The sequence below is a fragment of the Mirounga leonina genome, unplaced genomic scaffold, assembly GCF_011800145.1.
Source record: "Mirounga leonina isolate KUSES-001 unplaced genomic scaffold, KU_Mleo_1.0 Mir_129, whole genome shotgun sequence".
In the NCBI taxonomy this organism is placed as follows: domain Eukaryota; kingdom Metazoa; phylum Chordata; class Mammalia; order Carnivora; family Phocidae; genus Mirounga; species Mirounga leonina.
In genome coordinates, this window is record NW_023270323.1 from 77,627,951 (window position 1) to 77,655,075 (window position 27,125).

Below are 27,125 nucleotides of genomic sequence, written 5' to 3' on the forward strand. Positions count from 1 at the left end.
CTTCCCTGCTTGGAACCTTCCAGCCCTCTGACTTCCAGATGGAGTCGGGGCTCCTGAAGGCGGCTGAGAATCAGGTGCGTCAGAGCTCGTACCTGTATCCACCTGCCCTCTGGGACTTTCCCTCGGGCCCCGCCGGCAGAGAAGAGCTCCTGTTCACTGTTGTAAGCGTTGACGGCTGTGGATGCTTGTGATTTTTTATGACAACTCTGGGGGGCAACTGAGGCACGGAGTGGTGAAATAACCTGCTACAGACCATCCAGCCTGTAAGCGGTGGGGCAGGGATTGGAAGGGAAGCCGCGTCCCCCGGGCAGGCTGGAGCGACCGCCGCCTGCTACCTGCTTTGGGCCTTGGTGAAACCCCTGCTTTCTGTTAGCAGCTCCTGCCTGGACCCGGCTCAGCGGGCATCTCTTTGTGGAGGTTTTCTGTGTCCTGTGAGGCCCGGCTGTGTGTAAGGTGGGTGGGGGCAGGTGGAGGCCTTCCTTTGCTTCCAAAAGCCCAGCTTCACTTTGGCTGCCATGAGACAGGAGGTGGGACGGGGGCCTCGGGGAGGGAGGTAGAGGCAGAGAGGGGCGCGAGGGGGCCCATATGCTCTTACACACGGACATTCTGTGCCGGAGAAGCAGCTCAAAAGCCAGAGGTTTCTGGGCTGAACGTGCTCACCATCGTCCCCCCAGGGCAGCGGGCACAGCCCCACCTGCCGGATAGACCGATTTTACATGAAGAAGGTGAGCAAAACCGCCCCCAGAGGTCACCAGGCATCCCAGGACAATGGCGAGCTTCAAGGACCGGAAATGTCCTTTGCGTTTCAGAATTTCTGGGGTGCACCCAGGCCTCGTTAACTGCCCGTGGAAACACGATCTGCTTGAAGGTTGGAGGGAGAGGTCGTTAGATTGAATCTAGAGCCTTGAGTCGCTGCCTGTGGTCCGGACCCTGCTCCCTCCAGCTCCTGGCTCAGAGCTTCTGGAATTAAAATCGCCCCCTCCACCGCTCCCCACCAGGCAGGCCCACCGTCCACCCCGGGCGCTGGGCCTGGCCGCACACCCACTCGGGTCCCCGCCTGCCAGCCACTCTCTTGATGCCTGTCAGCCTCCTGGCACCAGTAAATAAATCCTGTCCTGGGGGAGTTTGTTCTCTGAGATTGCTTTCTTTGTGGAATTTTCCTCTTTGGTCTGGTGCGCTCTCCTTAAGAATCTGACAGGCCTGTCTGAGCCCCGACCCCGCCCATAAGTTCCAGCACCCATCCGTTTCAGGGGTGAGGACACCTGAGGCCAGGGGACTGACTTAAGCAGCTTTGCCCAAGGTCACCAGGAAGCAAGCGTTCAGGGCAGGGCATGACCACAGGCAGCCTGACCTGTGGTGTCCAACAGGTGGCTACAGTCCTGTCCCCCACATTCATTCTCACTGTGGCCTCTGGGCTGGCCATATAGCCCTATTTCACAGGTGGGAAGACCGAGGCTCGCTCTGGGTGGCTCACCTCGAAGGTGGCAGGTGGCCTTGTCCAGTGCACAGCCCTGCTCTGTCCCCTGCGGACTTAGGGTCCTCACAGTCCTCGGCCCCCTAGCCGAGGCACTGACTATCCCCGTGGTGACTCCACGGAGCCTCTCGGTGGGGGATTGCGGCCTCCCTGGCTCCTGGGGGAGGTGCAGACGTGTCATCCTCTGGGTCAGTGTGCAACTGCACGCCCGTCCCTGGCCGCCCAGCAGCCTTGTGGTGGTTCCTCTGGGCCCTGCGCTCCCTGCCTGTGCACGGGGCTCCAGCCGGATGTGGGCTAAGAGCCCCCAGCTCTGAAGGTCTGGAGCAGGGCCGTGCGAGGCAGCGCCCTACCCGCTGGATCCACCGTGTGCAGACGCAGGGGCCGCCGCCCAGGGAGGTTCAGCAGTTTGCCGAAGGCTGTGCGGAAACGGTGGAGCCGGCTCCCACCCGGACGCTGTGGGCCAGGGCTCTGCTGGGTGCAGGTCGCCTTCACCCGCATCCCCAGGCTGCCCCCGCAGCCGCCCTCCCTCCCCGGGGCGACCTGGAGTCTGAGAGCTTTGCCGATAGCGGTATTTATCGGGTGGGGCGTTAATTCCCCGGACGTGGCGCGGGGCCTTCATAATCATCAGCTTCTCGGGCAGCACGCTGGTGTTGCGTCTATTTTTAGAGGGCGAGGGGGGTGGGGGACAGGACTGTAGCCATGCCCCGAGGCAGCTGTGCGCAGGGCTGGCGATTTCCGAGGGGCGCCAACCACCCAGCGTCCGTCGAGCCCTCCCTTCCTGCGGGTCTCGTCTGTCTGTTGGATAATGTTTTAAACAGGGCGAGGTGCTGGTTTCCTGATGTTAGAGGTTCCAGAATACATCTGTTTCATAGATCCAGGGACGCCCCCCCGCCTTCCACAACAGGCAGCATTGATGTCTCAGCCGGCGGGCTGCACTTGCCTTTCTGGGGCAGCTCTCCTCACCAGGGATGGGGGGCGGGGGCGGTAAAGCACAGAGAGCAGCCTGGCGTTTGCTCTGCCACCAAAGGCTTCTCAAACAAAATAGATCAGTCAGAATGCCGTTGCAGAGAAAGGACACCCCTCTAGTCGGCTTACGAGAAAGGGGATCTAACGGGAATTACCTGCTCTCAAGGTCTGCAGAAAGGCTTGAATAGCAGCCTGAAGCTTGGATCTCCAAGGTGAAGCTTCTAGAAAACCCCCAGAGCTGGCTGGGGGCGAGCCGCTTACCTGGGCCACGGGCAGGAAGCCAGCAGGTGGCCAGTCCCCGTCTGCGTGCCACCCTTGCTGGCCACCACCAAGCCCTGCGAAATAGTGGCCTCCCACATGCCATGTCGCTCCCCACCTCACTCAGTTCTAAAGGTGGCTCTGAGCTTCCTAGCGGCTGGAGTGAAGAGGGAAAGTTGAACAGATGCAAACAGGCCTGCTGCTCAGGGGAGCTTCCCTGAACCGAATGCTGACATCAGTGGCCGATACGGACGTCATAATCTCTCAGCCAGCCCAACGCTCGGTTCATTCAGCTCTTGCCTGGAACAGCTTACATGCAATTGGTGGCTTAATCCCCAAACCCACTTCACCAAGGTGCCTCTGCCCCAAACCAGGACAGCCGTTCAAGGGCACCGTTCTCTGTATTGTCGAGGGGTGAGGAGGCATTCCTCGTGTCACAGGGAGACACGCGGAGGGGAGGGCAGGAGGGATGCTGAGGGAGCCCGCATCTGTGGATGCGGACCTGCTTCATTTGGAGACACAGATGAAGGGAGCGTTGTGCGTGCTCAAAACCCTTAGTGGGTAACATGTGTGTTCATGGTTAATAGGACAAACTAAAAAATTTGGTTTAAAAATCTATCTCTGGGTCCCTGTCCCCCCCGCCCCGATTAGTCCACCGTGTTGCATCTTTGCAACCCCCAGCTCCCGTGTGGAATCACCGTGGTGATACCTGCATGCCCAGCAGTCCTTAACCTGTGCATCTCAGGCCTTTGTTTCTGAAAACAGGCTGGACCCAGGTCTGCCACAGCCGCGGACACCTTCAGAACACTGACGTGCTGTGAGGTTGCGTGTCTGGAACTCAGGCCTCTTGCCTCTGTTTTGGGTGGTGTCTCTGTCACTCATTTTCCCTAAGTGCAAACCGAGCAAAACTCAGGTAAAGGAGTAGACGGGGCTCTGGCCACGCCCTCTGCAGCGGCGTAGTCTTGGGCAACCACAGGAATATAGGGGTTCGCCTTGCACAAGGACATTTTCTCCAATTTCTGCCCCTTTAGGAAGCGGGCCTGTGACCCTGGGCTCTCAGGTGGTGAGAACGCGTCCTTCAAAATGACCGCATTCCCCAGAGGCGAGCCTGCAGGCACCAGAGCCGGCCTTTGGAAAATTCCAGGGTTCTGGACCTGTGGTTGGCATTCAGGGTGGATCTGAAAGAGTGACTTTTTTCTTAAACTGTGTCCGGGTGAACATCTGGGGACCCCTTCTCCTTCACTTCTTAGAGCAGGCTAACACCCTCTTCCCTTCACGTTCATGGTCTCTCTTGTGTCCTCCTGGCAGGTCATCCCGGGATGGCCGGCGTCGGGTGCGGTCCTGTGAGCTGGTTTGAGGTGGCAACACCTGTGGAAGCATTTTGGAGTGTTGGGGGCAGGTGCTATGATCCAGTCCCACCTGATGAAGTTAACCCGCTCGATGCCTCAGTTTCCCCCTCCGGGAAACACAGAGACGACGGGTACTGACGGCACGCCGTGGTGGCGAGCAATCAATGATTTAACCCAAACACAGCGCTCAGCCCCGGGTCTGGTGCGTGCACCGGGCGTCGTCAATTAATTAACCTCTGACCAACTAACAGAGGCCCTTTCTCTCTCAGAGAGCCCGGTGCAAGGGCCTGATTAATTCCGTGCAAGCAGAACGGCCCGCCAGGCCGCAGATGGCAATCGCCCATCGCGGTGGGCCCCGTCTGGAGTCCCTCCGACCCGGGACACGGCCCTGGACAGGGGACACGTGGTAGCACCCGGCGCAGGACGACGGGAGGCCCGCGGCGTTCTCCGCGCTGCACGGAACGATTTTCCCTTGTCAGTCAGGCTGATGGAATCAGAGCGTGGGGGTCACGCTCGTGACAGCCTGTGCCCTGTGCTTGAGATGGGACTGCTGTTTTGGCGAGAAATCATTGTGTTTTCGGGCGGAGGGGGGCCGCCTCTCTTCGCTTGTCAGCCGGGCGCTGGTGACATGTTTGCAAACCTCTGATTTCTTTGTAGCTCCTCGTTTGGGGCTTGGGCGTCATCTGAACCGGAGGGTCTGAATCCAGCAGCTGCCCCCCTGCAGGGAGCTTCGTGCCTCTCCCCTGCCCCATCCTCCTTCCCCTCAGCCTCCGAGCACAAGGGCCTTCTCCGGGCCCTCGGCCTCCAGGTGGGTGGCTCGTGAGTCTGGTGGTCTTACTCTCCTTCTAGAGCCAGAGAAACACCCGTCTCCCTTCTGCAGACCCACTGTCGCACGCGCCCAGAGAACCTGGAGCCCCCACCAAGCCACCTGCGTGGGCGGCGGGGTGGCTGGGCCTCCGTGACTGTGACGGCAGCCTGCGGGGCTCTGCTGAGTTACTGTGCTGGGAATGATCGTGTGGGCTCCTCTCCCCCTCCCCTCCCTCCTCGCGCCCCTCTCTGCTGCCCGGCACCCTCACACATGCTCCTCAGGTGGTCTCAGGTTGCCGTGCCGTCTGCTGTTGGGGGCTGGGACAAGTGGTTCCTTCTTACCCATTTACCTGCCAGAGATCAAGGCAGGGGAACCCCATCCTCGAAGACCCGCTACTTCGGGGCCGCACCCCGACCCCTGCTGGCGCCTCCTTGCCCGGAACAGGGACATCCGCCGTGTCCAGGGGCTCCTGTCAGGAGGGGGACCTGACCAGCCCCTCCTTTGCTTCACACTTGCTCTCATCAGAGTCTGGTTTCACTGCTCGGTCCCCCCACGTCACTCAGCCCCCCGGCCCTTCATGGCGCCGTGCCCGGGCCAGGGGAGGGGGGGATGGCCCAAGGTGGAGGGCCATGTGATCACCGCAGGTTGCTGCCACCTCCGTCTCTGGCCTGGACTGGGGGGGCCTCTGACTCCCAGTCATGTTTAAATACCAACATATAGTGATTCAGGCCCTCTCTGGAGGGCTTAGAGCACTGTGGACATGTTTATGAAACCATCTCCCCCTCCTCCCCTTTAAAAAGTAGATCCTAACTCTGATACTGGGGGGAACATATCAAAGTTGGGATGCATAAGCCCATATAAAATGCCTTGTTAATTCTGAATGCAAAGAGCTGGGGACCACAGGGTGTAAGTTAACGCAGTTTGTGGCATTGGATTGTTGGCACCGTCTGCCGTTTTGACTTCATGAGGATGTGGCTTTGTGTCCCAGGGATCACCAAGGCGGCCCCAGCGTGTGAAGCCTTCTCAGCGCCTCCGCTAATTGTGAGGCGAGCCCGGGTGCGAGCTGGCGATTAAGGGCAGCGGTGCCGGTCTGTGGGCGGTGCTCGTTACGTCGGTGGCTTAGCCCCCCCAGGTCGGAGGTGTTTTGGTGCCCAGGATACAGATGAGGAAACTAGGCAGAGAGAGGTGAGTCACTGTCCCTGGCAGGCTCCCCCAGGGGCGGGTGGTGGTTTGGGATCACACCCAGGTGGGTCTGCACTGAGCGATGAATGACACAAGGTCCTTGCCTCTGGGATCTTTGTACTCTGGTGGGGGAGACGGGTGACAGGCAGGAACACGTACAGTGTGATGTAAGGCAGCTGTGGGTTATGAGGTTTCCGAGTGCAAGGCGTCCGCCTGCCTGCCGGGAGCGGCTCAGGAAGGAAGCGAGCAGAGCGAGGAGGTGGACATGGGAGTGGAGTCGGTTCACGGGGAGCGGAGGGTGGGTGTGAGCTAGACCCGTGGGGTGGCTGTGTTTCCAGGAGGAAAGCGATGTTCAGCGCCGTGTCTGCACGTAGTAGGTGCTCAACAGAGCGTAGCCGTTCACTGTGTGCAAACTCTGATTTCTCATCGGATGGACTTGGGGCCAAGCTCGAGGTTATCACCTGGTGGGAGGATGGCCATCGTTTTATCTAGTGGCAGGGCGGTAGGGACAGCTTTTGACACGGAAGTCTTCAGAGCTGGAAGGCCCGAAGGGGTGGTGTTTTCTGAAGCCCGAATCTGAGGTCCGGAGAGTGCTACGCCTTGTGAGATCACGCAGTATATTCGTGGCAGCCGTGGTTTTGGAGACTAGGTACTCTCGTTCCCAGCTGTGTGGGTTTACGAGGCTGTTGTGACAAATTATCACAAACTGGGTGGCTTAAAACGACAAAAAATGTATTCTTGCACCGTCCTGGAGGCCAGAATCCAAAATCGAGGTGTGGGCAGGGCTGCCCACCCTCTGGAGGCTGCCGGGGAGCTCCTTCCCGCCTCTTCCAGCTCCTGGGGCTCCAGGTGCTTCTGGGCCTGTGGCCACGTCCCTCCATCTGTCCTCTCTCTCCTCCTCTGTGTGTCTCTTATCATCAGGTTTAGGGCCCCCCTGGAAAAGCCAGGACAATCTCACCTCGGGATCCTTAACTCACATGTGAACATCTGCAAAGACTTTTTTTGTCTAGCTAAGGTCACGGGGCAGGCCCTGGGTGTTGGACATGGACACCTCTTTTGGGGGCCACCGTTGGGCCACCACACCAGCACCCCATCTCACACGCCCTGCAGGGGCTCCATGGAGGGCCTGGCCGGAGGAGGGGGCTGGTTTCCAGGGAGCCCTCCGTGCCTTCCTGGTGCTCTGTGTGTGCTTTGCCTCCAGCCCTCCGAATCCTGATAGCTGGCCAAGCTGGGAGAGGGGGCGAAGCCGCTGAGGCCAGGAGGGGTGCCCGGTGGGGGGCTGGTGGGGGTGGGGGCATCACCAGGGGCCTCCATCCTTCCTTCCTCATGGGAGGCCAGGCCTCCAGCACAGCCTTCCAGAGTCAAATCCCTTTTTCTTTTGGTCTGGTTCAGGCTACCGAGTCCCAAGGGAGCTAGGAGCACATGGGCCACTGGTTGTGAAAGCAAAGCTGAGAGTAAATTAAAGATTCTCCCGCTGCGGCGGTGAATTTCTCAGATGTGTGGCGCAGCCCCGATTTAGGAGCCTGGGTGGTGTGGGTGGCGCTCCCAGGACCCAAAGCTGGGGGTCCTGGTGCCGGGACAGGCCCCACCATTCATGGTCCCCACGAGCAGGTGCCCTTTTCTGTGCCCTGCTGAGAGCCAGCTGCCCCTCCAGCTGTCCCGGTCCATCCTCCTGGCTCCCCTCCTGGGGTGGGGGAGTCTTACTGTCTATCCATCCTCACTGCCCCTCCCCCAGCAGATGAGCCTGTAAACAGTTTCCTGGTGTGACCAGCTGGGTCACTCGGACCCTCGGTCTTCTCTATGCAGAGGGGTGGCAGAACCAGCCTGTGCCAGAGGCTGGGACTGGCCAGGAAAGGGGAGGCCTGCAGGGAACAGAGAGGAAGGGGGTGCAGGAGAAAAGAGAGGTCCTGGAGAACAACCCAAGAGGTCTGAGGTGTGAGCTGGGCCGTCTGCCCGGGTGGGTTTCTTTCTTCCTCCCGAGGTGCTGCTCGTCCGGGCTGGGCAGAAGGTGGCAGGCTGGCCTGGCCTGGAGCTCTTTGGTGCATGGCCAACCCCGGGACCCAGGCCAGCGCCCACATTCTACTGGGGGGAGGACTCAGGCCCAGAGAGGGGCTTGCTCACGGGCGCACAGCTCCCAGAGTTGGGACTGAGTCTCTTGCCTTCCGGCCTGGCACATGTTCACGGGCCTCAGCTGACCAGAGCAGAGCAGGCCTGGGCAGAGCAGGGGATCACTGAGGCAGCATGGGAGGGGCTTGGGTCCCAGACCACAGACACTGGGCCTTGTTGGCATCAGGAGCTGTGGAAGGCTGTGAGGGCAGAATGCTATGAATGAGTTTTGGGAAGGTGAACTTGGTTGCTGGAAACTGGGACTGACTGAGGAGAGACTGGTCCAGGGGGGCCCAGGGAGAGGATTTGGGGACCTCAGGCTGAGCCCTCCTTGCTTGAGGCTGCTGTGGCTCAGCCTGGGAGCCACCTCTTCCAGGAAGCCTTCCCTTCCCTCTTCTGGGTCTTCGGCTGTCTGTGCTGCCCTGGGTCTCAGCGTGGACTTTATCTGCACACTCCCTGAGGGCAGGAATTGGAATCTTCTTGGTGGGTCTCATGCTTTGCCCAGAGGTGGGCACAAAATCTCCTTAATGACTGACCACCTAGAAGTAGGGAAAATTCCAGATGAGAAGGACCAAGGACCCACTGGGGAAGAAGAACAGGTTCTAGATGTGAGACCCCAGGCTGGGGCGGGGTGAACCTCAGGCCTCTGGTTGATTTGATCGCCTGGCCGGGGTGGGGAGCTGAACCCCTACCTACCTTTCCAGATACTTCTCTTGGTGACCTCCTCAGTGGGTTCTTGGCCAGCATTCACTCCCTGAAAGGGAAAAGTCAGGCATGGAAACCGTTTCCTGGCTGGAAGATAGTGCTCAGGACGTGGGGGGCTGGGGGCGCACTGTCCTTGGATGGGCCGGGAGATAGGAGCCTCTTCTCCTCCAGGTTGTCCTTCTGCTGTGAAAACACTTGGATTTAGCAAGCACGGGCTGCTTTCCGCCAGCCTCCAGAGAGAAAGTCTAACTTCACAGGTGTAGAGTTCATCCAATAGATTATTTCTCTCTCTTTTTTTTTAAAGATTTTATTTATTTATTTGAGAGAGAGGATGAGAGGAGAGAGAGAGCACATGAGAGGGGGGAGGGCCAGAGGGAGAAGCAGACTCCCCGCTGAGCAGGGAGCCCGATGCGGGGCTCGATCCCGGGACTCCAGGATCATGACCTGAGCCGGAGGCAGTCGCTCAACCAACTGAGCCACCCAGGCGCCTCTCTCTTTTTTTTTTTTTAAAGAAAGATACTACAGTACTAGTATTGACTGTCTTTAATTTGACACTTGACTGAGAGGGGACAAAAAATGGCTTCTAAGGAATTCAGGAGTATCGATCTGGTGTTGCAGTTTGAGGTTGGTTTGTGGTCTTCCTGTCTCAGGGAATAAAAGAGTGAGGGACACAGTAGATTTATTTAAGGTGGTTTTCCCCTTGAAGCTAAGGCCACTTCTTCCACTGTTTTTAGAAACGGTTTCTTGTTTGGAGGAAAGTATTTAAACTGGCCGCGTGAAGGCCCGACCAGATCCTGCTTCCGAGCCTCTCCTGACGGCTTTGTTCGGCAGCTCTGGACGGGTGGGAGGAGGAGAGGAGGCTGTTGGCTCGCTGATCCGGCTCAGGGAAGCAGGGGGCCTTTATGAAAACCAATTCATGCCATTCGGCTCCATCTGATGATTTCAGACAGCGGTCCCTGGGGTTCTGATGTGGTGCTTAGAAATTCAGAAGAGCAGTATATTAATTAACGAGTTAATCCACGGAAAAGCTCGATAAATCAGCCGGAATCGTCACCCACATTCTCAGGATGAGCACCTGAAGGAAAAGGCCGCTGGACCGTGAGAACTCGAACCTTCTACTGCAGGCCCGGGGGGCGCCCCCTCCACGGTGAGCGGGGGTCTGTCCCCATTGTCCCTCACGGTTGCCCCTCACCCGAGACACTGCTTTTGTCTTGGAGGCAGAGGGCCTGGGGCCGGGTGACCGAGCAGCACAGGTTGGTGGCTGATTTCTGACAGTCTGGGGGCCAGAAGGCCGAGATCCAGGTGCCGGCCAGCCCTGCGGCTGCTGGGGGCCCTCTTCCTGATTTGCAGACGAACCCCTTGCTGTGTCCTCTCGCAGCAGATGGCCATCTCTCTCTTCTTATGTGGACGGACCTGCTGGTTCAGGGCCAAACCCCACCGAGCTCTTTCGACCTTCCGACCTCATACAGTCACACAGGGGGGTAGGGCTTCCCCATGTGAATTTTGGGGAGACACAGTTCAGTCTGTAACAGAGTTGTTAGCATGGGCCCTTCTTTTTCCATGTAGCTGCTGCGCAGCCAAGTGCCGCCTCCTCCAGGAAGCCTTCCGTATTCCTCCTGCGGGTTTTCAGAGCATCCTGTGCTGTCTTTGGGTCATGGACAATTAGACTTTTGCCCTCTTGGGCTTGGTACTCAGGTTAGACTTTGAGGGGTTAACGATGGGAAAACACCATCCGTCCAGTGTGGGAGACCAACCAGTGTCTTCCATCCAGGGCACCACTGGCAATCTGGGGATTATTTCTGGAGATTTGGGTGGTTTCAGGATTGGCAATCAAGCTAATCTGATTCTGTGATTCTCTGGGCACCTGTGATGTTCCAGCCCTTCTAGCCTTCGCTGGGGCCGGTCTCTGCCTGGAATGTGCTTTCCCCCTCTCTCTGGCCTCTTCTCCTTGGGATTCGGCCTGGTGTTTCCTCTTCTAGGAAGCCTTCCAAGTGTGCGGCTCGAAGCCCACCTCGCTGTCTTCAGTGCCTTGCAGACGGGGCCTGGCCCTCATCCCCATTGTTGCTCAGTGCCTACCACTGAGGGGTGCTCAGTAAATATTTGTTGGTGGGTTGAAGCCTGCCCCCCACCCTTGGAACAGTGCCTGACAACTAGTGGGTGCTCAATAAATGTTTGATGAACTGAATTCCTTGAAGTCAGCAACGCAGATTAGCAGCAGCTGCCAAAGAGACTGAGCTGCAGTTAATAAAGCCCTCCCAGACCTGGGACATTAGTAAAATATCACAATTTATGTAAAGCTTTTCATTATAACTCTGCGGGGAGTTTCCTCCAGGATTAGCATTTTTCTGACTCTCTTATCAGCCGCACTTCAAGGATAAAAGCCGGGAGCTGCAGAAGGCAGGCACAGAGCACAAACACAGCCTATTCGTACATCCCGGGTAGAGATGGAGGTCGGCGCATGGCCGTCCTCCCGAGATGCCGGGCCTGCCCGGCTCCTGCTTGCACAGGACCTCAATGAACACATTCCTCATTGCCACGGTCGCTGGGAGCCGCCCTGATTGCCACGGGGAGGGGACGAGAGCCCCCTTCCACCTGCCAGGAGAACAGCCATCGGAGTTGGCCCCTGGCGCTCCTGGGAGCGTGGGGGAGGGCAGGGCACGGGGGTGGGGGAGGGTGGCTCTCGCTGGGGCAGCTGCTGGCTGACCCCCAGGGTGGCAGGTCGTAACCCTGGGAGATGTGGATTTGGTGGAAATTATAGGGAAAGCCAGCCATCGTGGGGAGCAAGAGGAGATGGTCCGTAGACCTGCCCCTGCAGGGCGTGAACTGCAAGTCTTACCCCCTCCTGCGATGGACAGTTTAAAAAAAAGTCTCATTTTCTGCTGTCATCCTTATAATCGTAGACGCTCACTGGAGAAGAGCAGTCAAGTCCAGACTCTCATGAAGACGCAGGCGATTACCCTCTGGTCGCCGTTCACTGAGGCCACCCCTGTGGACATCTGAACATTTCCCTCCTTTCCAGACCTTTCTGTTTGGGGGTGTGGGATGGGGCATGTCACCTTTTCTGCCCAAGGAGTTTTGGCCCCAAACTTGGGCCAGACTTTTAGGTCATCGGGGGACTTCTTTTTCTGTGTGTGTGTGTGTATTTATTTATTTATTTATTTTTATTCTTATGTTAATCCCCATACATTACATCATTAGTTCTAGATGAAGTGTTCCATGATTCATTGTTTGTGCATAACACCCAGTGCTCCATGCAGAACGTGCCCTCCTCAATACCCACCACCAGGCTAACCCGTCCTCCCACCCCCCTCCCCTCTAGAACCCTCAGTTTGTTTTTCAGAGTCCATCGTCTCTCATGGTTCGTCTACCCCTCTGATTTCCCCCGCTTCATTCTTCCCCTCCCGCTACCTTCTTCTTCTTCTTTTTTTTCCCTTAACATATATTGCATTATTTGTTTCAGAGGTACAGATCTGAGATTCAACAGTCTTGCACAATTCACAGCACTCACCAGAGCACATACCCTCCCCAGTGTCTATCACCCAGTCACCCCATCCCTCCCACCCCACCCCCCACTCCAGCAACCCTCAGTTTGTTTCCTGTGATTAAGAATTCCTCGGGGGACTTCTGACACTGGGGTGGTGGTGAGGGGCTGCGCTGGCCCCCACCTGGCGGGCGGTGGCTGGGCTGGAGGACTCCACGCACGGAGCGCTCCTGGCCCGGGGCTTGGCTCACGGCTGTGGCAAACGCTGGTGGCTTCACAGGCCTGCCGTCTGGGACCCAGCTCATTCCGGGCCGGCGCGGGGCCGGTGTGAAGAGGCTCTGCTCTGTCCAACTGGGAGCCTTCTTCTTGCGAACCTGGATTCTACTCCAGAAGATGTCTGAGCTTATTCTAATACCTTGACTATCATCTCTTGCACACCCGGGTGGTGGGGTAAGGTGGACACCGGGGGAGCACGGCCAGGCTTACCATGTGGCTTGAGGCGAGCCCCCCAAGCTCTCTGAGCCTCAGTTTCCCCATTTGTAAGGCAGAGATGATGGTCTCTCCCTGACAGCACCGTTGCGAGGGTTGAGCAGGGCCAGGCCTGCACGGCACAGAGCGGGGCGCGTGGCGGGCTCACAGCGAGGACCCGTCGGGGTTCGGCGGCTGTCGTTTTGTTATGTTTTGGGGTGTGGACGCTAGCTCTCAGCGTGTTGACACAGTGACCACGTGGGTTGGGCAGTGACCGGTGACCTCTTCTGTCGCGTGGCTCCACCATCCCGGAGCCTTCACCTCGGCTTTTGGACAGGGGGGAATGAGCACAGACTGTCGCCTGGGACGCTCAGGGCTGTCGGCTGTCACCTCATCCAAGGGCCCTGATGTGCTACTTGCCGGGGTCGCACACCCCTCTTCACCTGCAGCCAAACCTTGGCTCCCATGGTTCACGTCTCACTGCCGGGGTATCTTTTTTCCTCTTCTCCACACCGACCTAGAGTCCTCCCTTCATTCCCCGCCCCCCGTCTGTGTGACCTCTGACCCCACCCATCCCAGAGTCTGTCTCTGGACTCCTGTAACCTGGGCCAGGGGCGAGGGGGGCAGAGGGGCCCAGGCTGGAGAGCAAGACTCGGTTTTCTAACCTCACGGGGTCGGTGGCTCTCCTCACTAAGACGTGTCCACGGCCACCGGCTCGGCCGGCCCTCCTGCACCTCCTCCCTGTGGCCACTGTTGTGATCCCAGCTCCTGGGGGCAGGGTGAGTCCTACCGGCCGCCTGGGGCCCCGGAGTGCCGCGTGCGTGTGTGTAGACCTGTTAGCATTGTTGACAGGCGCCTACAGCTGGGAGGCCCTTACGGGTCTACTGGCCCCACATGCCCCTGGGCCAGATGGGGAAGTTGAGGCCCGGGAAGGAAAAAGGCATGTGGAGAACCACGGTGACTCAGTGGGAAGGTGGAGGCTTGAGCCCAGGTCTGGGGACTCCCCAGCCTGTGTTCTTCCCATGTTCTCATACATATATGTGCATGTGTGTGTGTGTGCATTCATTTGCTCACTCATTCATCCCTTCACTGGCTCAGTTAGGGAAGGCTGCGGGCCGGCTCTGAGCCCAGGGGTACACCAACCATGGGCCCTACTGTAGAAGCACATAGGTACTAGGAGAGCATTTCACCTGGGGGCCAAGGACAGATCTCTGAGCAGAGATCCCAAGGACGGACAGGAGATGGCTAAATGAAGGTGGGAGGAGTGATCCAGGCCAAGGGGCAGCATGTGCAAAGGTCCTGGGGTGGGAACGAGCATGGCTGTGGAAAGCAGAGGCTCTGGAACACATCTGGGCAGGGCACATGCCCAGATGGGGCAGGAGAAGGGGCGGGCAGAGCACGAGGGCCACGTAGCCAGTGAGGGGGGTGGGTTTTGAGCAGAAACAGAGGAAGCCAGGAGAGGGTTTAACAGCTGGATGGGCATACGATCAGCCTGGCTTTTTGTAAGACCCCTCTGGCTGCAAGGTGTAGGACCGGTGAAGTGGAAGCTGAGAGGAGGCTGGAGCCCTGGGTGGGAGGTGTCCATGCTGTCCAGGCAGTGCCAGGGCCAGGGCCACCTGGAGGCTGGGGGTCTGGAGCACAGAGTCTTGGGGACTGGTGATGGACTGGAGCGCTGGGAGGGAGGAGGCTTCCAGAATAGCTCCTACGTTTCTGGCTGGATGCTGGGTACACGGTGGTGCCTTTCCTGGGAGAAAAAAATTGTGTGGGGTTGAGGACCCGGGCTTCTAGGGATCCAGGCCGTGTTCCTTCTGGGCAGGGGAGCTGCCTCAGTATGAGCGAGAGTGCTGCGGGAGCCGAGTCCGGGAGGGCGTAGGGATGGGGTCAGGGCGGGTGTCCCCATGCCTGTCCCACGCCCTTGCACATGACTCTCCCCCGAACCCGGAGAATGCCACGTTCAGTTCAGACTTTACAGCCCGGGGGCCAGTGCGCTGGGAGGAAGGCCATGCGGGTTTTCCGAGGCCTTGTGTCCACAGAGGGACAAGCCACCCAACTTTAAGCGCCTGCGCAGGGTGGAGGAGAGTGGCAGGAGGCTGTGTGTGTGCGGATAGCGCTCGCCACCGTGCCTGTGGTCTGGGGAGCACACCCTCGGGGCTGCCCCTGGACCCGGCCTTGCAGGGGAACCGGACCAGCCTTGCAGGCCCGTGACCCCGGCCCTCCCACCTCCTGCAGCAACAAGCCGGCTGACTCCCTTCCTGACAGTAGGTGAACGAAGGCCGCCTCCCTCCAGCATTTCCTGTCACCCCAGCGCCTAGCTGACGAGCCCAGAGGGTCAGATGTGAGGCCATGGTGACAGTCTAACCGGGACAGGCTCGAGGGGGAACCCGTGTGTCTTCAGGATGCTCAGGAGAGAAAGTCGTGTTTGTTCGCAATTCTCCTTACTTTCTCTCTTAACATCCGGAGCAGCTAGTGAAAGGGAGAGGCCGGTGGGCTGCTAGCTGTGACAGGAGGTGCTGGGGACTCGGTCCCATCTCTCTGTCTCCAGCTGCGTCTGCGGGGCCGGCCAGCCTCGGGGAGGGCCGGGCAGGGGCCTGGGCTGGCGGTCTCCAGTTCTTCCTGGTGCCATCAAGGAAGATGAGGTCGGTGCCAGGCCCACGCTCGGCCGTGAAATTGGGCCACGTGCTGAATTTTTGTTTTCCAGAAGACACTTACTAATTAAAAAAGAAAAAGAGGGCGCCTGGGTGGCTCAGTTGGTTAAGCGACTGCCTTCGGCTCAGGTCATGATCCTGGAGTCCCGGGATCGAGTCCCGCATCGGGCTCCCTGCTCGGCAGGGAGTCTGCTTTGCCCTCTGACCCTATCCCCTCTCATGTGTTCTCTCTCATTCTCTCTCTCTCAAAATAAATAAATAAAATCTTTAAAAAAAAAAAAGAAAAAAAGAAAAAGAGTGTGTGCTTATCGGAAAACACGTAGAAGCAGAAGGGAGGAGGATTGCCAAGGTGGGGGCGTGCGGTCGATCACCGTCCGGCCGTCTTTGGTGAATTTCCCTTTGGTCTTTTTTCTGTTGGGGAGTTCGTGGCCTTCTGCCCGACGGTTGAGGTTTTCCTCGCACATTTGAGCCTTGATGTATTTCTGACTTCCCTTTCTGTCGCGCACGGTCCCCTGTTGTCTCACAGCCCTGGTCCATACATACTGTTTTTAAGAGTGGCCTAAACTTCCACCGGGCGGATGTTCCAAAATTTATTCCACTGTTTCTTTGCAGTTGGTTATTTTCAGTTCTCCACGAGCCGTTTTTGGAATTTAGGATTCTTCCCTTAGGAGCAGAACCTCTCGTCAAGGGGGGGAGTGTTTTTGGATCTGCACAAAGCCGGCCTCTTGCTTCCAGGGGGCTCTGCTGGTGGGAGCGGGTGCCCTGAACGAGCCGCCGGAGGGGTCAGCGAGTGGCCCCCAAAGGAGGGCCTTCCGAGACTGCTTTCTTTGGCCGAGACGGACAGGCAGGGCACCCCGATGTTGGCTCCTTTCAAAGGAGGGCCTCCCACCAGCATGGGTGTTAACTTTCTGGTCAGGCCCCACCGGGCTGAGCCTTATGGAGGAGGTCACATTTAGAACAGCCTGGCCTGCTGGGATCTTTACTTCCTTCCAAAGGCATTCCGCGTATCCTCATTATTCCTGCTAATTTGCCATTTTGTTTTTGTTCCCGCTTTCTCGAACTTCCAGGGCCTGGTGCTGCATTCTGCCTTCCCGTCAGGCCTGTCAGGCCCGAGCCTAAGGCACACGGCCTTTGAGGAGGATTGGCTGGGGTTAATTTAAATTCTCATTAACCAGAGAAGTTCTGAGCATGACACACATGCGCATACGCACGTCACTGGTGTGTGACAACTGAGATCCCCTGAAGGGGTGTGGGGTGTGGGGAGGGGCTGGTCTGGGAGCCGTTGCGCATGAGAAGGGGGTTGAGTGGGCAGAGATGGGGTGCGGTTTTCTTATCGAAGCTAGGGTCTCTGCGGGGGCGTGGGGCAGTGACAAGGGCAAGAACCGAGTGTCCTCTGGGGTAACCAGGACAGGGGCTGGGAGCCGAAGGATGGAGGGAAGGGGAGGCAGGGGGTGGGGTAGGACCAGAATCTGACAGTCCCTAATGCCCGGTGGGGGGGTGAGATTTTATCCTGTAGGAGCTAGGGAGCCATTGATGGTTTCTGGACCAAGGGGGTCTCTGAATTCGACTGCAGCTGTCAAAGAAGCTATCGGGGAGCCACCTGGCCTGATTGCATTGCACCCCCCAGAGATTCATTAAAAAAAATTCAGCCCTTCCCCGGTTTCTTTGTTATTTATCCTCTAAAAGCACTCGGGTTCCTTGGGCTTTCTGGCCGCCTGGACTCTGGGTGAATGGAAGTTGTTCTGGTTTTTAATCGTGAGCTGCCCCGGACCACGCTGTTTGCACACAAACCCTGCCAGGGCCAGAACCGGGTCTCCCGCCCCCCAGCCCCCCAGCCCCCCAGGACGGAGACCCCGGGACATACCACTGAGGCCTTCCAGGAGGGGGAGGAAGACCTTCAGATTGGCAGCGTGGCCTCTGATAGGGGACACCTTGGTTGGGAAGTACCGCCACGCCATCTTCATTGGTGGGGGCCCAGCCAGCATGGGCTGGGGGTGGCGGGGCTCCTGACTTGCTCCCCCCTTCTTCCTTCTTTTCCTCCCACCTCCTCCCCATCCCACCCCTCCTCCTCCTCCCTCCTCCTCACCTCTCTCTCCCCCTCCCCCTTGCTCCTTCTTGTCTCCCACCCCCCTCCCCCCTCCTCCTCCGGAGACACCATTATGGCCACCCACACAATGAGGCGATTGTGAAGCCAGCCCCACTGAAGCTCAGGAACATGGCGGAGGCCTGATTTCCATGAATAATCAGAGTCCCGGCCAGGTCCTCTGCGGGCAGCAACCTGAGCTGGGGCGGCCGGCCGGGCGGTTTGCTCTGGGGCTTTGTCTGGAGATGAAGAGCCCCTGGCTGGGTGCCACGTTGCCTTGGCAGTGGGGGTGGGGCAGCCTAGGGCCAGATGCCCAGCCATGGGGTGGTCGGGGGCCTGGGAGCCCTCGTCAGGAATCTGTGGGTGGGAAGTGTTGAGGGGGGCTGGCCTCATGTCCCTCGAGTGAGAGTCTGCCTGCTTCGGCCAGGTGCACGGGGGGCACCCGGACAGCCGCCCTGCTACATGCTGTGGACAGGACATGGTGCTGCTCTCATCCTGGTTTGTTATTGTGCCTGGGGGGGGCCCTGAGGTTAACAAGTCTGAGCCCCAAGGGGATGGCGCCTGTGGGGCATTGGAACCCAGTGTCTAGCCCTAAAGCTGCAGGGACACCTGCTGGCTGGCCCTGGACTGGCCCCGTTGTCCCGCCTTCTTGGGGGTGCTCCCTCCCATGTACCCCCATCTCCCTGGTCACCCTGGAAAGGCCCGCTCAGCCTCTGCACACACATCTTCCAGGAGGCAGAAATCTCTGTTCCTCTCGGGCAGACACAATTTCTCTCTCTCATTGGTGTCACCAGGGAGGCTGTGTGAGGAGAACACACTTGTGTTGGTAGTGGGGATTGATGAGCCAGGACGGGGCTCCCTAGCAGCCTCTTCTCCAAAGACCGGGCCCTGGGGACACGGCTGTATCCCAGAGGGGCCCCTGGAACCTAGAGTGGCCCCCTCTCTTTTGCCCCTTGAGGACACTCTGCCTCGATGCTGTGGATCTCGGACAGACGACCGCATCTCTCTGAGCCTTAGTTTGCCCACCTGTCCAGTGGGAATCAGTGTCCCGGCCACTGGGCTGTGGGAGGGGTGGATGAGTTAGTATTTGCAAACGCTAGCTCAGGGCCAGACCCACTCCTGCAGGTCAGCGTGGAAAACAGCAAACTCTAGGAGGAGAGCCCTCCCCTCTGTGTGCCCGTCTGTCAGAGACAGGCCCACGTCTCAGCTCCTGCCGGACAAGTCCACATGCCTGGCCTGGCGTCCCGGGTGTCCAGAATCAGCCTGGCCGCTCCCTAGCCAAACGGCTGTGTCTTCAAGCCTCTGGATTCGCATGGGCAGGTGACCCTCTGGGTGTCCCCGCTCCACTGTGTTCTGCCTTTGATACCCCGCTGACGGCTCCTGCTCAGGGGCCCGGGGGGCTCTCTCTACCTCCTTGGATGCCTGCGGGCCCCCTGTCTGGGCCTCTGGAGTTTCTCATAGCTGCCCCATCCCGGAGGGCAGAGGCCCTGAATCGTTGGCATCCCCAGTGCCCATTGCAGGGTCCCATGGGGCACTCAGTGGCTGTGAGAGGCTTTGGTGGATGGCCGCCCAACCCGGGCTGGAGGGAGAGGCCAGGCCACCCTCTGCCCCTCTGCGGTCATCAGGCTCCCTGCGTGAATGCCACTTTTGTGTTTGTTCTGCTCTCCGGCCCCTCCCTGGGGATGGTGCTGGGTGGGAGTTCTGGCTCGGGAGTGGGGAGCCTGGCTCTGCTCCTCCTGCCCACCCCCGAACCCCGGGCAGGTCACTGCCCCTTGCTGAGTGGTGGGCGGGGCTTGTGCTACGTGACTCCAGGTCCCTCTGGCCCTGGTGTTCACGGGCATTCTCCCAGGCCCCCGCTGGAGGCTCCTGGAGGGTTAGAATCTGTGGTTAAGCTCCGTGACGGAAGAGCTACCATAGAAAGGGAGTTGGACGTATCCTATGTGACTCCAAGAGCAAGGCCCGCCCAGACTTAGGCCCAGGCTGGGGAGGTGCCTGGGACCCATAATGCCGCTCGAGGGCGCGGTCCTGGCCCCACATGTCAGAGGGCCCAGCTGTGGTTTCCATTGTGAGGCCCAGCGAGTCTGTGGGGCAGAGAGCATGAGCCCCTGGAGCTGCTCACCCCTCCCCCAGGCCACATTCAACACCTGGGACCCTGTAATTCTGTGCCTAAATGTCTCCAGCTTGCATCCAGGGCCTGAGAAATCTCTTCTCCTGGTCTGTCCTCCCAGAGGACAGTGTGTGCCCCCCAAAACTGACAAAGGGGGGGGGGATGGACCTTGGATGAGCACACTGGCACCACATGTGTGCGTGCAAGGCCCCTGGGGTCCAGGATGGGCCTGTGGCAGGAAGAGAAGGGCACTTTGGGGACATCCATATGAATTCAAGCCCTGGGCTCTGTCCATGCAGGAGGCAGGGGTGAGTTCTGGTCCCGGAGGGGCTCCAGCAGGGATGAACGAGGAAGGGGTTCAGTGCTGGAGAGGATGCCATGGGAGGCGAGAGGGTCAGGCCCGTCTCCCCTGGGCTCTCAATCTGGCTTCTCTGGTGAGTTCCGAAGCCAAGATGCTTTGCTTGGAGGTGCGGGCAACAACGCAGACTCTTCCGGGGAGGCCGGCCAGAGCCTTCTCCAGCTTCCTGACGGAGCAGCGGCCTGGCTAGGACGCCCGAGTCGTTGTGGAGCTGCGTTCTTCCTGGGGTGTGTTTCTCAGAGCTACTGGTGGTTACAAAGGCTGCAGGTGGCTCGGTCCCGTGGTGGATGGTGATGGCCACTGTGGTCTCCAGCCTCAGCGTCCACACCCCATCACAGGCAGGGAGGAAGGAGGAAGGAGCCGTCTCGCTGGAGTGACAGGGAACAGGGGCCGATGTCTTCATTAACCAAAGACCCAGCCGGGGCCAGACGCAACCCTTTGTGGGCTGGAGCTGCCCAGGCCGTGGCCCTGGCCTCCCCGCGCCGTGTGGACCCTCTCACGGTGTCCGGAGCCCTGTGGTGGAGATTCTGGAGGGATCGGCCTAGATCCGGCTTCCGGAGCCTACCACCCTTCACGGGTTTGTCCCCCTCTGGGAAGGGCCTCGTGGGAAGATTGCTCAAAGTGACCCACGCCACAGGGTTGTGCAATGGTGGGATTAGTGGGGTGTTAGCAGGAGACCTCACAAAAGGGCCCCCCTGGCCCCTGCCACCCCTCCCCGGCTCCCTGTCTGGGCCAAAAACCCTGGTGGTGGTGGTGACGCGTGTCGGGGAGGTGGGCAGATAAGACAAGAAAGCAGGAGGAATCATCAGTGCCCTGGGGAATTCATTCTCCGACACTTGGCAGACAAAGTGGGCGGCCTGGCCCAGGCTGGGGGGCTGCTCGGGCTGATGGAAGCCCGGTGAGTGGGGGCCGGGCTGTGCGGCTGAGCGGATGGCAGGCTGTGCCCTAATGAGACATCGGGGCTGCCAACCAGGCGTGGCCTGCCAAGGGCGGCCCAGGGCCCTGGATCCCAGTCAGCTGGATGCTGCTTGTTTTCCCTCTGAATACGATGCTCTCCCCCTCTGCAATGCTAAGTGCCTTTTGGTACGGATTGCGTGGCCCCGAATAAATCTCTCTGAGACCATCTGGTCTGAAACATCAAAGAACAGCTAGAGAGATAACTTTTTTCCTTTCCTTTTTAAAACAGGGCAAAAGCACCCACACGTCTGTCTGTGAAGTGAGTGCCTGTTAGATCCTGGAGAATTTTCTAGTCGGTTGATTTTTGTGGTTCTTTCTTCTTAAAGGTATAAGGGAAAGGAGCGGAGGGTCTTGGTTCTAAAGGCCTGTGCTCTCTCTGGTTGTCTTAGCATCTGAAACCAGGAGGGACAGGAGGGAAAGGAGGCCCTGGGCCAGGCTCCTTCCCCTCCCCCCAGTGCTCTCGTCCTTCTCCGGCACAATTCTGCTGCCCAGAGCTCCAGGCACATGCATCCCTGAGCTCCCTAGGGTCCCATCCCACTGTCCAGCCAGGCACACACGCCAGAGAGCTGGTGTTGACCTTGACTTGTCCTCCTCCCAGAGCCCCCAGACACCGGCCTTGCCTGACTTGGCCACCCTCTGAGCTGGACGCTCAGGAGTCAGGGTCTGATGGAAACGGCCTTTCTCACTGGGGCTGAGAAGAGAGCTATAGGCTGGCAGAATCAGGACAAGAGAGACGACATGCCCTCCCCTGGGCCCACAGACCGAGACTCGGAACAGGCATTGCCCCACCCTTTGAGCCGCTGATAAGTTGGTTGAGCAACAGCTGAGTGGATTCTTGGGGTGAGGGGACAGTGAGGGCGTAGTCACTGCCTGGAGAGCTTCCTGGAGGAGGGGGCCCAGCAGTGGGAGCACTTGGGGGAGGACAGGGTCCTCTCCAAGCCATGCAGCAGGAAGCCTTCTGGGTGGAAAATGGGGGCCCCTTTCCTGGGGACCCAGCAGAGTCCGAGGGCTGGAGGCTGAGAGTTGTAGCATGGGGAGAGAGCAAGGGAGGACTTTCTGAATCTGCTGCTCCTTCCTTCCTTCCTTCCTGGCTCTCAGCGCTGTTGCCTAAACCCTGCTGAGACCCTCCTGGAAATGAGCCCTCCCATCCCCGCCTCTGACTTCCAAGAATGAAATAATTTTATCGGTGGCACATCAGCGCTGAGGCGGGCACTGTTCTAGCCACTGGGTGCATGCTGACTCTGACCTCCAGAGTGGGTGTTGGTATCAGTGTTTGTGGATGAGGACCCTGGGCACAGAGAAGGGAAATAATCGCCAGCCTTTGAATCCAGGGGGTCCAGCATCCCTGGACCACCACGTGGAGTGCCTGGGGGGACCCTCCCTGGCCTACCTCCTGCCAGCCTCCTTGCTGACCTGGCCCAACCTGTCTCTGCCACCCGCCCTGACCTGGCATGGGAACTCCACCCACTCACAGAGAAGAGCCTCGGTCTAGTCAGTCTGGCCACTGGCCCCCCGTGACTTCTGCAAGATCCAGTGGCCTAAAGCCACCGTGCACCTGTGTGCCTCAGGGCCTTTGCATAAGTAGCTCCTTCCGCCCAGATGTTCCCCGGGGGAGTCGGCCTTTCCTCCCTCTGCAGGACTCAGTTTGGCTTCACCTTCCTGGGGAAATTTCCCCAGCTGCTCAGGCTCAGCTAGGTGCCACCCTGGGCCGGTGTGGTCCCTCTGTTTTCCTCTGGCCGGCCCTCTGTCCTTCTGTCCATCCCTGGGGCAGGCATGGTCTGGTTTACTCCTGGGTCCCACAGCACAGCCCAGAGCTTGGCATTCCCTGTCCTCTCACTCATCTCATTCATTGGTCCCACGGATGTTTGTTTTGCGAACCTACATGCCAGGGGGCCATGTAGACACGGGAGAAACAGCAGTGATCAGGACTGAGAAGCCTGTGCTCCTAATGGGGCTTGTATTCTGGTGGTGAGGCAGGGAGCAAGTGCTAAGTGCGCATCCTCAGTCCACCCTGCAGAGACAGGACCACTAATACTCCTGCCTGAATGAACAGATGAGTGGATCAATATCACTCCCGAGTTCTCAGCGGCTGGTGCGGGCTCAGGACCGGGTCTGGGACTTGGGGGGCTAGGCTGACACCTGGTCTGTGGTCCCATGCCGTGACAGGGATGCAGGCTGGCTTGGGGAGCACTGTGCCTGGCGTGTGCCGGTCCCTGGCTGGCCCCAGCTGCTGCCTGAGCTGCGGGCACAAATCCCCCAGCCACCTCTGCTGCCCAGGCTCAGTGTTGGGGGCCTCACGGCCCCAGAGGAGAGCTTGTTTCCGGAAACCACGGGCAGTTTCTGTTCTTTTTCCATTAGCTGGGCCCATCTCCCAAATGGTCTGTGCCTCTGCACGTGTTTCTGGATTGCATTCTTGCTGATCTGGAAGGAGGTGGTTCACGCCTTGAATTGTTTTTCCTGCCGATTCTTTCTCGGACAAATCCAGTAGGCAGGGCACCATGTAGGTGGCTGTGGTAACCTTTCCTCTCCTTCCATCGCTGCCCCCCTCCCCTCTCCCCTGCAGTGGCTTCTGTGGCCTACCTGAGGGCCACGGGCAGCGTGGAACGGGGGTGGGCAGGCCCACCATCTACATCTGCAGCCCATTTTTCCCAGCTCAGCACCTAATTACATGGCATTTTGTTTTGTTTGCTATTTCTCGTCTCTGGTCTCGTCTCTATGGCCCAATTGCAGGCACCATCTCGTATCCCGATATTTATGGGGCAGGCTTGCAAGAATGCCAGATGCAGATGGGAGCCAGGTGTGCTCCCTGCCCTCAAAAAGCTTGCGTGTTGCTGGAGCAAAGACACATGAATGACTAATTGCTGTGCAGTGGTTCCCATTTCAGAGAAGCCAGGCTGCACCGCCCCTTCTCCCTGCCTCATCTCCTGTTATAACTTGCTCCAGCACACGGACCTCCTTGTTGAGCACACCCCTGCCTCAGGGCCTTTGCATCTGCCATTTCCCAGATGTCTGCTCTCTACCTCCCCCTTCAGGCTGTGCACAGCTATCCCTTCTCAGCGAGGTTCCCCTGACTACCTTCTTTAAACAACCCCAGGCCCACCCCACACGCTCTGTGCCCCTGCTTGTTTTTATTTTCCTCCAGGTCATTTACCAAAGTCAGTTATAACATGTATTTTACATCCTTATGTGAGCTACTTTGCCCACTTGATCCCCAGCTTCTAGAACAGTATCTGGCCTGTAGTAGGCAATCAATAATTATGTGCTGTGTGTGTGCGTCTGTGTGCGTGGGGACACCTGCATCCTTTTAGACACTATAATGAGGATATTGAATAGCATTTTATGATGTCAATAAACATAAGCATATCATCTGATTAGCACTTCAAAGTTTCTCCAATCTTGCATTATTTTATTTTATTTTTTTAAAAGATTTTATTTATTTATTTGAGAGAGAGAGAATGAGAGACAGATAGCATGAGAGGGAGAAGGGTCAGAGGGAGAAGCAGACTCCCCGCCGAGCAGGGAGCCCGATGCGGGACTCGATCCCGGGACTCCAGGATCATGACCTGAGCCGAAGGCAGTCGCTTAACCAACTGAGCCACCCGGGCGCCCCCCAATCTTGCATTATTAACAGTTGAGGTCTGTGAGCCCCGAGCTATGTGAGCCCCAGCAGAGCGCGGACTTCACCGCCCAGCCTCGCTGGTCCGGGACCTCGGAGCGCCTGGGGGGCCGTGTTCACCATCGGATATTAATGCGGCGGGTGCTCCCAGCTGATCCTTCACGTGCACAGAACAGAGCTCTGACAGGGTTGTAAAAAGCAAATCTAATTTGATTTTTCAGAATTAGTGCCCCCAGAGGACCTTTTCCAAAAACGAGCAGGCGTGGGGTCAGGGGGAAGACCGTCAGAACACGGGAATCGAGTTCCCCGGGGACACGCAATATTCAAATCAATGAGGCGTCCCCAACTTCATTAAGTACCTTACGGCACCTTTTTAATTGTGTTGGGAACTCAGGCTTCGAGGAGTTATAAATGGGTCATACCTGCTGGTGATGAGGATGTCTCGTCCGCTTGCTTCCTTTGTGCGGCCTCGGCTTCTCTGTCCTTCGAGAAGAAAGCCGCGTCTCCGCACTCTCTGTGGCCTCAGGCTTCCAGCCCGCCGGCTGGGTTCCTGACACGCAGGAGGTGTGAACTGGCGCCATCCGAGATGCCATCAGATTCTGTTGGCCACTTCCCCTTCTTTTTAGTCGTTGCTTTTTAAAATCTGAGCCGGCGTGATCTAGTGTCAGTACCAAGTTTACGAGACTTTTTTAAAAAAAGATTTTATTTATTTATGTTTGAGACAGGGGAGGGGCAGAGGGAGAGGGAGAGAGAGAATCTCAAGCAGACTCCCTGCTGAGTGCGGGGCCTGACGCGGGGCTTGACCTCACGACCCTGAGATCATGACCTGAGCTGAAATCAGGAGTCGGACGCTCAACCGACTGAGACACCCAGGTGCCCCACGAGACTTCATGAAGGTTCATCTTGGCGTTCGGGGTGGCCTCAGTATCCCCACAAACTCTTCTGGGAACCGAGGGTTTCTTGTCCTGAAGTCCAAGTCTCCCACTGGCCTGCCTTATTTCCTCCGGCCATGGTTGGGGGCCAGCACGAAGGTGGTGCTCAGCCATCGCTTCCTGAGTCATGGATGAAGTCACGTCTCAGACCGGCCAGGGTGCTGGGCACAGAGCTCAGCAGGCCTCTGTCCAACTGCACAGAGCTTAGCATCCAGGTGGGGGACAGTGGCCTTCGCTGGGGGACCCGGGGTGAGAGTGTCCTGAGCGGAGGAGGCCAGGGGCAACAGGGCGAGGGAGGGCCCCGTGGTTGGGCGTCCTGCTGAGCCAGCCCTGCGCCCACATAGCTTCGTGGGTGCTCTAAGAGCTCAAGCGGGCCTGAGCAGCTCTCTGCCTCAGTTTACGGATGGAAACTGCTTGCTCCCCCTTATGCACGTCTCACCTGGCGGCCTTCTACTTTCTGGAGCTTTTCTGAAAAGAACGATCCGTTCTTTTCCAAGACTTCATACATCTTGGGGTGCCTCCTGTATGCCCGGCATGGTCCCAGTGCTGGAGGTAGATCGCAGCCAAGAGCAGAAGACCAAAGCCTGACTTCCTTTCTCGTTAGGAGCAGGGCAGGTGTGGTCCATGCTCTGGGGAGAGCTGTCCTTCCTCTCTCTCCCTCTTCCTCCCGCCCTCCACCTTCCGCCCCTTCGTTCCAGCATGTATGCTCACAGACAGCTACTCAGCATCTCTTCCAGGGGCTGGCGGTGCGAGAGCTGGTGGACAGGAGGTGGAGTAGGGGTGGCCGGGCGGCCTTTGTTTTTCTCATCCGTCCAGCCGGCTGGCTGAGCAGCCGTGTCTCAGGGCTGGGTTGGAACAGGGCCTTACTGCTGCCCTCCAGGACCGTGGGAGCTGGTGGGAGTTCGTGACACGCCAGGAGCTCCCATACAGACCGGTCCCCTCTTAGCTTGCTTGTGTTCTTCCAAGAGCCAGACCTTGGGCTGGGTAGAGAGTGCGAGCCTGGGAGGGAGCGTGGCTGGCACCCTGGAGCAGGGACGGGGGGGTGGGGGGCAGGGCAGGGCCTGGTGGACACAGGGGACAGGGAGGCCCAGCCCTCAGCAGAGGCCTCCACCTGCAAAACCAGTTCGGCCTTTCTTCTAGTTTCTTCTTCAGAAGAACCACAGTGAAGCAGAATGTTTCAAACGTCCAGCACGTGGGAATGCAGCTGAAGCTTCCTGCCGGGGGCTCCTGGGGTTCCTGCCCCTGGGAATGTTCTGGCAGGGATCCTGTTCCCACTCCCGTGGTCCTTACTCACTCGAACTTACTGGTCATTCCTGCTCTCATTTCTCCTTTGATCTTTTTTTCCTCAGCACATTCTTCTGATGGAACACAATCCTTGCTAAGGAGGGATGCTTGGCCAGTTCTGAAAATAGAGATGGGGCCAGGTCCTCCCCCATCCCTCCCACACAGTGCTCAGCTGCCTGGGGCTCCAACTTCCTGCTTCCTGCTTCCCTTCCTGTGTTCTCTGCCGGCGGGTCCCACCTTTATCCTGGGGCGACCGGAGGCCTGGAATAATTTAAGCAGGGATGTGTGTCTTGATCAGATTTGTGCTTTGGGAAGGTCCCTTAGGCAGTAGCGAGGAAGGCAGACT

General features: G+C 58.5%; 1 protein-coding gene across 1 annotated transcript in view; it reads left to right on the top strand.

Annotated features, from left to right (window-relative positions):
* SORCS2 (sortilin related VPS10 domain containing receptor 2) overlaps window positions 1-27,125 on the top strand; it is a 448,292-nt gene that overhangs the window by 65,318 nt on the left and 355,849 nt on the right. The window lies entirely within an intron of this gene.